Raw genomic sequence first — 11,910 nt, forward strand, 5'->3', positions numbered from 1 at the left:
GAGCCTGAGGTCTGAACCCTATTCAAAGGCCTGTGCTAGGTGCTGATGGGTGGAAACATGTGAGACAGACACAAAAGAACAAACCATAAGGTCCCAGGAAGTCCAGCGAAGCAGAGTGGGCACACTCTTAGTGCTGCTGCCAAGCCTGTTGTCCCAGAGTCTATTTTACACAATCCTGCCACAACCAACCATTTCACAAGGGGTAATTGGACCCCTCATCTCTGCCCCAAAGACTGTACAGGAGAACAAGAGGCAACCGCTGCCCCTCCTTGAATTTCCCTTCACACAGCTATTCCCCTTCTGGTGGGTAGCAAGCCCCACAACTTTTGCCACCAGGCCCCATGGCCACAGCAGTAAGTACTCATTGGTGAAGGCTTAGCCCCTTGTCACCCCTCTAAGGGGTTTCTGAGACCTGCTCCCTCCCCCTGCAATGATTACTCTTACCTCCTTGAACCAGCACCCTAAATGTTTCCACCTTGGCCCCAGGGACACTTTGAAACACTCTTTTCTTCCCCTATCTGATCCTCTATTATGGGCAGGGTTGTGTCCCCCCAAATTCCCATGTTGAAGCCCTAACTCCAAGAGATATTAAGATTAAATGAGGTCCAACATGACAGGTGTCCTTATAAAATGAAGAAATCAGGACACACACACACACAGAAAAGACCATGTGAGAACACAGGGAGAAGGCGACCATCTTGCAAGCCAAGGAGAGAGGCCTCTGAGGAACCAACCCTGCTGAGACATTGGTCCCAGACTTCCAGCCTCCAGAACTGTGAGAAAATAGATTTTTGTTGTTTAAGCCACCCAGTCTGAGGTATCCGTTATGGCAGCCCTAGTAAATTAATACCCCTGCCCCAACAAATATAATAAACTCCTTGGCATCTTGGGGACTGGATATTGTTCATCCTGGAACTCCTCATGCCCTAGGAAGTCCTTTTAATAAATGGATGTTGACTGAATCAATGGAATGGTATATATATCAATATATATATATTGATATATAAATATCATCCTCGTATTTCATTATAAAGCCTCTTTTGTATGCCCCTCACCTGACACGTGAGATACGCAATACAAATTAAGGCCCTTCACGCCTGCCCAGAGCTATACTTGAGAAACAACAAGCAAAAGGGATCAGGTGAAAACCTACAGATATTTATTTTACTGAGTGCTGAAAAAGTTTTAAAAGAGTTGTCCCTGACACCACAGACTGGCCTGACTGTGCCGTTCTCTTATTGGACACAGGCCATGGCACAGGAAACCAACCCTGATGTCACTCTGAAACCATCATAAAATGAGACAAAAAAGGCCACTTCATACTTGTATCTAAACACAGAAAAAAACAAGGTAACTGTGCTGACCACAAAAATACTCCCTCAAAATGCCTCTTTTGGCTAAAATGGGTGACTGTTGCTTTGTAAATTACAGCTTAATTTTCTTTGAATCTCCCCTCCTTATAAAGAAGATTAAGATGCCCAAAGATCGCCCCCACTTTCTGATAGCATCCAGCCTCCAAACTAGAGCCAATCCCAGCTTCCTTAGACCCTGCCCCAAATCTTCCAACAAAATGCCAGATCCTGCAGCAGGTCTTTTCTAACACCCTCTTACTGAAATCCTTCATCCTTCCTCATGGTGAGCCGCTCACTCACCGCAACCAGCAACACACCCGCCTTGTCTGAGCACAGGTATGTTCCTGGTGGCCTCAGAGCTCCTGATAGCACTGTTCACTGCCTTTTGTTTGATGGAGTGGGATAAGCTAAGATAAAGTGGAAGTACGGAAGGTTAAGAAGAGGGATTTGGCAATGTCCAAAGGAAGAGAGAAGTTGGGAAGACATATCAAAGTAGGTTGTCTTTGGGAAGGGTGGGGCAATGCAAGCCTTTTCTCCATCTCCCCTCCAAAAAACTAATTAAGTTTGTGTTACTCATTAAGCTCTTGAAGTTGGATTTGAGTTTGGGGCAGAAAGGGGGTGGATTTTACAATAACTAGCTAAAGAAAGTGGACTATAAGCAGATACTCTGAGAGGCAAGGGGCCCCCAAAGACAAATGGGTTACTGAGACTTCCTCTCTACCAGTCAGTCTGCAAATGTCTACATGACAGTTTAATAATGACAAGAGTAATTTAGTTTCCATAGTGTCCTATACCATGTGCTGGCCATGGTGGGTGCTCAAGACTGACTAAGGGACTGCGTGAGAGTAAGGAGACTCCTCTAGGACCATTCCCAGAAACCCTCCAGCCTTTGAGAGAAAGTTAGCTGGGTATCTGTCCCTACCCTGGCAACAGGTGATGAAGTTAGTGCTGGGCTTTTGACCCCAGAGCAGCCAGTCCATAAACTGGCCAGTGGCCCACAAAGTATCTGACGTGTTGGCTCTGCAGATCAAGGGTGACAGTGGCAGAGGGATCTATGGCAGTCATTGGCAGTTGGGATGTAAAACATATAAAAGACAGCACAAGTGAATTAATTCCATGTGGTTGCTATAATAAAGTACCACAGTCTAAGTGGCTGAAATGGAAGTTCATTGTCTCTCAGTTACAGAGGCTAGATAGTGAAGAAGAAGGTACTGGTAGTGTTGGCTCCTTCTCAGGACTATGACAGAAGGATCTGTTCCAGTTCTCTCCCTTTGGTTTGTAGATAGCCATATTCAGTTCGTGTGTGTTTCTCTGTGTCTAAGTGTCCCGTTTAATAAAGACACCAGGCACACTTTTACAAGGACACCCTAATGACATCACTTTAACTTGATTTCCTCTATGAAGACCCTTATATCCAAGTTAGGTTACACTCTGAGGTACTGGGCATTAGGACTTCAGCATGAAAATTCAGGGGGATACAATTCAGTCCATAAAAGTGAGCAGTCGATAGATAACCAAAGCAGACACTGAAGCCATCTTGGACAGTCCCTTCCAAACTATAAGGTGCCATGAGTCATTTGCAGATCTTATTTCATGCAGATGCTGACCCAATAGATCTTGGGTGGGACCTTTCATTCTGTACTTCTAAAACAAATGGCCAGATAATGCTGGTTCCCCCACACTTTGAGAACTGGGTGGGAAGGGCCACTCCCAGAACCCTGCTCTCCTCTTGAAGAGGATTTGCTGATCTGAAGGACTCAACTGCTGTCAGTGATCCTGCGTTCCATGGACCAAGGCAGAAGTTCCCAACCTTTGCAAATTAGATCCATTCAGAGAATTTGAAAAAAGTCCTCATAGTCCCAGCTTCCAGAGATCCAGATTAGCGGGTCTGGAGAGGCCTTAATAATTTTAGAAAGCTCCCAGGTGTTTCTACCACCATTTTCAGGTATATTTCCCACAGGTCATGTACATTTTAACAGATACACTTGTTTAAAAAGTTACTTTAATTGTGAGAATTGAAACACTAATTTCAATGGTGGGAAACTATTTGTGTACAGATAAGTCTTTTGTCCTTCAAATAGCAAGAGAATGAGGTCATTTTAGGACTTTGTAAAATCATCCTTGACAGACAGTATAGGAGTTTGAGGAATGGGCTACAGTGTCAGTTTCCTTATTTGGAACAGAGAAATGTACTCATTTTCCAAGAATGCTGTGCTCAAGGCAAGAACTAGATCCCACCCTCGTAGGGGTGTCCACCCTATAGCCTGCAGGCCACATGCGGCTCAGGACGACTGTGAATGTGGTCCAACACAAAATGATAAAGTTACTTAAAACATTATGATTTTTTTTTGTGGTTACATGTTGCAACGTATTTAATGTGTGGCCCAAGACAACTCTCCTTCTTCCAGTGTGGCACGGAGAAGCCAAAAGGTTGAACACTTCTGGCAACATCTAGATCCTCAGAGACAGGAATTAGTCTTTCCATTGTTGGTGGTGCTTTAGCAGAATGAGGATGTCTGGATGGGAACAGGTCTTCTGCCACCAGACCTTTGGGGCCATAACCAAGAAGAACACTCCCATGAGCAGGTACTTGAAAATCATCAAATATGTCTATGAGAGACATGGTCTATGTAGGCCTGTAGTGTTGGCAATGAAGGCAAGAAACTGAGATCTGGTCAAAGTAGAAGGCATTTCAATGATGCTATTAAGAAGAATAGTTTTAAAAAATCATATGGAATTTGAAAAACAAAACAAAAATGAAATGCGCCCCTATTAAAGAGTTTTAATTTCCTTTTTGTCCAAGTGGATGACATATGAACACTAAGTCCTAAATACTGTACTATTTAAAAAGATTATCACATATGGTATGGTAACTGCCTCCAGACTATTTCCTCCTTGACAATAAATCCCATCTTGTAAAGCCTGTGATATTTTTATCAAAGACTCTCCAGTGTCTAGCACGATGCCTGACACATAGCAACATCATAGGTGTGATAGACTAGATACAAGCACCGGGGGGTGGGGGCAGAGTGTCTCCCTACTCTACCTCAGTGCACGGCACAGAGGGACAGTCAGCAAGTATTTGGTAAATGAACATCAGACCATTGAGTACTCAGAGGTCAAGCTCTCACTACTCAAAAGGATGCCTCATGATTTTTCAGATTGTTTCATTTGCCCAGATTGACGGAGCTTTAGTGGAAGGGAGGATGGGCAGGTGAGATGTGGTGGTCACATGAGGCAAGGAAGATGGGGAAATCTTCAACCTTGACCTCCACTCTTGTCCTGAGACAGTCTGGGCTCCAGCAGTCCTGCACCTACTTTCCAACCCACTCATAAGCTTCAAGAGTCAGGAATCCAAGCTATCTTTCTATGGAGAGGTGGTTCTTCAGAAAAAGACTGAAGTGTCCTGTTCAACAGCTCCTCTGTTTCACACATGCTTTCCACTCAGCCCTGCCCTGATGTTCCCAGTCTTGCTCTCAAGTCACCCTTAAAGCTGCCTTTCTCCAAGTGAGGAGACCCAGCACAGTTTTGCCACTGGCAGGCACTCCCAGGCCAGGACTGCACATCCTAAATAGATTTAAATAGCACAGAAGATATTTTAGAAGCTGAGTAGTAACCTAATGTTTGCTCAACTCAGCTGCCTAAGTTGAAATCTATTCATATCAATCAGCTCATAGCTTTTAAATACCTACTGTGAGTTTGGGACTCTACTAGGTCAAAAGAAATGCAAAGTGGTTCATACCAGGAAGCAGTTTCCTCCTTCCACAGGGAGGCACAGGAATGCAGAGGATAGCAGCTAGGTGCTTCATTGAATGACGTGGGTGCTGAAGGTAACAGCAATTGAGAGATGGAAAGATGACTAAGGACAGGAGTAGATAGAGAATATGGGGTTGGGACTTGAGCAGATGGGGCATAAAAAGAAAAAAAAATAGCATGGCTGTGAGGACAATTGTGGAAGAAAAGGTGGAGAGGCAGGGAAGGGCATGGTGCCTGAGAGCACCTCAAGGATGCTGTCCTGGCTAGACTGAGGGTGTGCGCTGGGACTACTGGTCAGCAGGGCTAACAAGCTGGGGTGAGGCCCAGTCCAGGGGACATGGAAAGCCTTGACGTATGAAGCATTAGGCAGGTAATTCAGAGAGATTAACTCTCTCAGCAGGCCCAACAGAAAACAGACCAGAGACTGCAGAGATACTCACCAGGGAGGCACATGGCAGGCATGAGGTGCTGCGGGTCTGGACTGGAGCAACAGGATAGGGATGGAAAAGAATGGACAACCTCAAGGTAAGGATGGCAGGACACCATAACAGGTTGGCAGGAAAGAGTGAAGAAAAGAGGACCCTCAGGCCTGGGGAGAAAAGAGAGGTACAAAGTTTAGGGAAATTTTTAGTGGCATTAGAATTAGCTGGAGAGATTCTCTCTTTCTTTCTTTTAAAAAAATATTTTTATTAGTATTTTTAATTGTGATAAAATATACATAAAATTTACCATTTTAACAATGTTTAAATGTAGAGTTTAGTGGCATTAAGTATATTCACATTGTTCTGCACCTATCATCACCTTCAATCTCTAAAACTCTTTCATCTTGCAAAACCAAAACTCTGTACTCATTAAACACTAACTCCCCATTCCCTCCTCCCCCACTCCAGCCCCAGGCACCCACCATTCTCCTTTCTGTCTCTGTAATTTTGACTACTCTAGGAACCTCATGTATATGTGGAATCATACATTTGTCCTTTTGTGACTTGCTTAGTTCACTGAGCAAAAGCTCAAGGTTCAGCCATGTTGTACCATGTGTCAGAATTTCCTGCCTAATTAAAACTGAACTGTATTTCATATATATGCCACATTACGTTTATCCATTCATCTGTGAATAGACACTTGGGTTGTTTCTACCTTTTGGTTACTGTGAATAATACTGCTAATAAAACAGGGCTACCAATATCTGTTTGAATTACTGCTTTTTTTTTTTTACATAAACAGGTTAAGTTTCAACAAATGATAAAGTAACACTTAAAATAACACATCATTGTCAAAATCAGATTAATACATATTAGAAATATTGGTAATATCAAGTATTGGTGACTATGAAAGGAAGTGAGTATTGATAGACTCTTTTTCTTCATCTTTTTTTAAATTGTTTTATTTTTTAATTAATTAATTATTTTTTCCAAATACATTTGTCTCTGCCTTCCCCCCGCCACTTTCCTCTGCCCCCTCCCCCCACTCCCTCCCTCAGCCCTTCCCCTTTGGTTTTGTCCATGAGTCCTTGCTATATGTTCCTTGACTTGCCCCTTCCCTTCCTTTTCCCCCACCCACCCCTCCCTCCTTCTCTCTTGTCTCTGTTGGTTTCTTTTTCTTTCATTGTTGCTGGTCTTATTTTCCTTGCATCATTCTTTTGTTGGTTAGGTTCCACCTATAGGTGAGATCATATGATAATTGTCTTTCGCCCCCTGGTTTATTTCACTTAGAATAATGCTCTCTAGTTCCATCCATGCTGTCACAAAGTGTAGTAGTTCTTTTTTTCTTTCTGCATATTTTTTTCAAATATGCTTGTAACTATTTATAGGTTTATTAATTATCTTAGGTATTTGTCTTACACAAGATGTGTGGTGGTCTCCTGTTCATTTGCTTTGCAGTTCAAGATATGATGCTGAAGGTATGAAGTCTAGTAATGCTTCCTTAGCAATGCTTCATGCTTACATGCAGGAATCCACTCCTGAAGGGGTCAGTCAGTGTAAAGCACAATGCTTATTTCTGTGAATACTGAGGATTGACAGTATGGTAGGTTTTGGTTTAATCATTAAGCAGAGCTTCCCATCTTCTGGCATTATGATTCTGCATTCTTGAACAACATTCCAATCCTGGAGAGTGCTAGTAGGGTTACAGAGAGCCTAAAAAACTGAAAAATAAGAGCCCAGTGACTGGCTCCCAGAGCCACAGGAAGTCTGATCTAAGTCTGCCCCTCCCCCTGAGGTAGACACCGCCACCTCATCAGGCCATGTTGAGAATGAACACAGCTGAGAGCCCTTTGCAACACAATATTTGCTATCCTTGGTCTTCAGTCTAAAACAATGACCAACATAAAGGACACTACTCCTGCACTTCCTAGAAGGCAAGAGGTTAGTAGGAAGGGTGAATGTTTGGAGATGAGGATGGTGCTGGGCTTTGGTTGTTTGACTGTTAGACCACTTAGGGGGGCCTGGACACCTGTGACTAGGAATTTCTTAGGTGTACAGGGCACTAAAATGCCTCCCCCTTCATGGTTGGATTTAACCTTTTGTACAACTCTGAAAAAAGGTCATGTCCACACCCACCCCTTCACTCCCCATGACAATACTGAGACCCATTGTAGTTAAATGGCGTCCTAAGGAAGAAGGGCTAAGGTGAGAGCACAAGTTGACCTGACAGGTCTTGAGCACATTCCATTATATCACAGCCACCAGAACAGAGGGCCATGGGATAGATGCTATTGTGAACTGAACTGTGGAACAAATTTCATATGTTGAAGCCCTAACCCCCAATGTGACTGCATTAAGATTAAATGAGGTCATAATAGTGGGACCCTAATTCATTAGAACTGGGGTCCTAAGAACAGGAAGAGACACCATAGATCTCTCTTTCTGTCTCACTCCACATGTACCCAGAAAAGAGGCCATGAGAGGAAGTAACAAGAAGGTGGCTGTCTGCAAACCAGGAAAGAGAGCTCTTAGAAACTGAACTTGCTGGCACCGTGATCTTAGTCACCTCCAGAACTGTGAGAAAATAAATTTCTATTGTTTAAGCCATGCATTTTTTGGCATTTTGTTATGGCAGCTTGAATTGAGTAATATACAGGGGTGGGAAAAAGTAGGTTTACAGTTGTGAAACACAGAGTTTATTCTTGTATTATTATTTATTTATTAATTATTGTGTTGTTTATTATTATTATTAACCTATTTTTACCCACCCCTGCAGATTTTGGTACCGAGAAATGAAATGCTACTGTAACAAATACATAAGATGTGCAAGTAGCCTTGGAACTGGTTAATGGGTAGAGGTTGTAAGAGTTTTAAGGCGTATGTTAGAAAAAGCCTAGACTGCTTAAAGGGGCTGCTGGCAGATATGTGGATGTTAAAGGTGATTCTGGTGCATTCTCAGGAAGAAAGGAGAAGAGCTGGAGAGAAAGCTTCTGCTGCCACAGAGAATACATATGTCATTGTAAACAGAATGTTAATAGATATATGGATATGAAAGGCCATTCTTATGAAGCCTCAGTCAGAAATGTGGAATGTGTTATAGAAAACTGGAAGAAAGGCAATCCTTATAAAGTGGCAAAAAACTGAGCTAGGGTTTTCTGGAAGGTTAAACTTGCAAGCAATAAAATTGGATGCTTAGTTGAGAAGATTTCTAGGCAAAACGTTTAAAAGTGACTTGGTTTGCTCATGGTAAAACACAAGAGGAGAAAGATAAATTAAAGCAATAACTCGAGACTCAAGGAGGCAGAGGAGTGAGTAGAAGTCACACTGACCTCCTCCCAGAACCAATCTGGAATTACAACTAAATTTTGGAGAAATCACCTGGAACAAACAACTGAACGATAGCGAGAGGAGCCTTATAACCCCAGACAGACAGAAGAATCAGCTTTAGCGCAATCTAACTGGTAAGGAGTGTGGTAGAGACTCAAGAAGGTGGGCGGGGTGCCCACGGGTGGCAGCACTAGAAGGATATTGAAAGAGACACTTGGATCCCCCTGAGAAGAGTGGAGTCTAAACCAAAAGCTGGGATCTCTAGCCTACAGCACCAGAGCCCAAAAAGTACACAGAAAACAGCCAGCTGCGAAAAGTGGCAGGGTTGCTCTGCCAGAGACAGGCAGCTGGAGACGCAAAGAGCCTTTTAAAGGGCCAACCCATAAAGTTTTATTTGCAGCCACTCACCCTAGTCTCTGGCAAAGGCAGGGGCAGAGTGGGCTAGAGACGCCTGAGGAGAGACGGGAAGGAGGCTTTAGGGAGAGACCTGAGAGAATAGCTGGCAGGATCCCGGTGCTGACTCATCCACCACATGGCAGCAGCCATCTTGCTCAGGCAGGGACGACTCCCCTGAGTGGCAGCAGCCTGAGAGGACCCAATAACCCCGCCCCCAGAAGGGACTCTGCCCCGCCCTGTGGTGTCTCTAAGCCTGACTGCTGAGTGCAGAGTGACTAGGTTAACAGCTGAAGGAGACAACCACAGACAGCAGGTTCCTGCAAGTCTCCAACAGACTGCCTAAGGTCAGACGGAGTCAACATCTGACATCATCAGAGGCAGATCCACCTATAGGTGGAACCTAACCAACAAAAGAATGATGCAAGGAAAATAAGACCAGCAACAATGAAAGAAAAAGAAACCAACAGAGACAAGAGAGAAGGAGGGAGGGGTGGGTGGGGGAAAAGGAAGGGAAGGGGCAAGTCAAGGAACATATAGCAAGGACTCATGGACAAAACCAAAGGGGAAGGGCTGAGGGAGGGAGTGGGGGGGGGGGGGCAGAGGAAAGTGGCGGGGGGAAGGCAGAGACAAATGTATTTGGAAAAAATAATTAATTAATTAAAAAATAAAACAATTTAAAAAAAGATGAAGAAAAAGAGTCTATCAATACTCACTTCCTTTCATAGTCACCAATACTTGATATTACCAATATTTCTAATATGTATTAATCTGATTTTGACAATGATGTGTTATTTTAAGTGTTACTTTATCATTTGTTGAAACTTAACCTGTTATTTGTATATTTCTTGCCTATTTCTATTATTTTTAAAAAACCTTAAATGACTTTTTGGCATTCATCATCCATTTGTTAATTGAATGTTTATGGAATTTTTTCCATAAGGAAAAAAACTATAAACCTTTTTTTAGATGTGTTGCAAATATATTCTCAATCTATTACTTGTCCTTTAACTCTCTTATATGTAAATTGCTATATTGTCTTAAACGTTTAATATAGTCATATTGTCAATATTTTACTTTATAGTTTCTGGTTTTGAATATTTTACTTCAGGGTAAGAAAAATATTATTTTGTATTTTCTTCTAAAACCCCTTAGATTTTACATATTGATTTTTCACTCATCTGAATATTTTTTGTATAATGTGTGAAATAGGTCTCTCTGTTTTATTTCAAGTAATAGTGGTCCATGCACCTTATTTGTTGAATAAGGCTTATTTTCTCCTTTCATTTGAAATATCAATTTAATCCTATTTTACATTTTTAGATATATATGTTTGTTTCTAGAATGCTCATTTTATTTCATTGATCTACATGATTATTTCTGTGTTGGTGTCATGTTGTTTTAATTGCTGAGATTTTATAATGGATTAAAATTTTTTAATATTTTATAATGGATTTTGACATTTTAAAAAAATAAATAAAATCAATCTACATTTAAAAAAAAAGAAAGAAGGAACTCCTACCTTTTTTGACAACATGGATGGAACTGGAGAATATTATGGTAAGGGAAATAAGCCACTCAGTGAAAAACAAATACCATGTGATCTCACCTATAAGTGGAATCTATTCAGCAAAATAATGAACAAAATAAACCACAGGCATGGAAACATGGAACAGACTGAAAGTGACCAGAGGGGATGGGAAAGGAGGACAATGGTGGAAAGAAGGAGAAGGGGCTAAACAAAAAACATGTATGAATGACCCATGGATACGGACAACAGAGTGGGAATTGACTGTGGGAGATGGGGGTGGGGTGGGATGGGTGGAAGAGGGCAAAGAGGGAAAAATTGAGACAACCATAATAGAATAAACATGATTAAAGAAAAAAAAACCTCAAGACAAGTGAAAAAATTAATTAAAAATTAATTTAAAAATATGTGCATTATAAAGTCATTCTCCTGTTTCTTATTTAGTAGTTTTTAGTGTGTGCCCCCAGCATTCCTTTATGTATATGGGGATATATTTTATTTTCTCCATAAAAGGAAGATTATAAAGAAGAATGCTAATTGCAGATTACATATATTATGTACTTAGAACACACTCTAAGTGTTCATTTAACCTTCAGGTCAGTTCTAAGAGGCATTGTTATAATACCCATTTCATCAATGCAGAAACTGAGGCAAGTAAAAACTGAGTTAAGTAACTTGAACCAGGCAGGATTGGAGCACCTAACCTCTACTCCCTTGGCTGTTAGGCAGAGAGAAAAATCTGCAGAGAGAGGTTCTGTTACCTCCAAGTGATAAACTATTCAGAATCAATTGCTCCCCAGGTCCTATACAAGAGACCAAGGAGGTTCCTGTAACATAAGGGCAGAGCGGCATGGTGTTCCCAGCCTGAGAGCCACAGTGTGGTTGTCAGTTCCACAGCTTGTCTCAAGGTCTGTGAGAAAACCTGTATTATTTCTTTGGCATGTCCTGGGTGTGGTATAAATACATATAAGCCTGGGTGGTCCTTCTGTTTACTTCAGGATGAAATCCAAGCCCACTGGAGCATCAGGTCCTAACTAGCAGTGATTTTGTGGGCCCTATACGTAGTAAAATCTCTCCCATATGAGATGCTGCACGACTGGATGCCCAGAATGAGAGATGGAACCATTCACAC

Source organism: Pteronotus mesoamericanus, unplaced genomic scaffold (assembly GCF_021234165.1).
Source record: "Pteronotus mesoamericanus isolate MK-2021 breed Mesoamerican mustached bat unplaced genomic scaffold, CSHL_Meso_final scaffold_31, whole genome shotgun sequence".
NCBI lineage: Eukaryota > Metazoa > Chordata > Mammalia > Chiroptera > Mormoopidae > Pteronotus > Pteronotus mesoamericanus.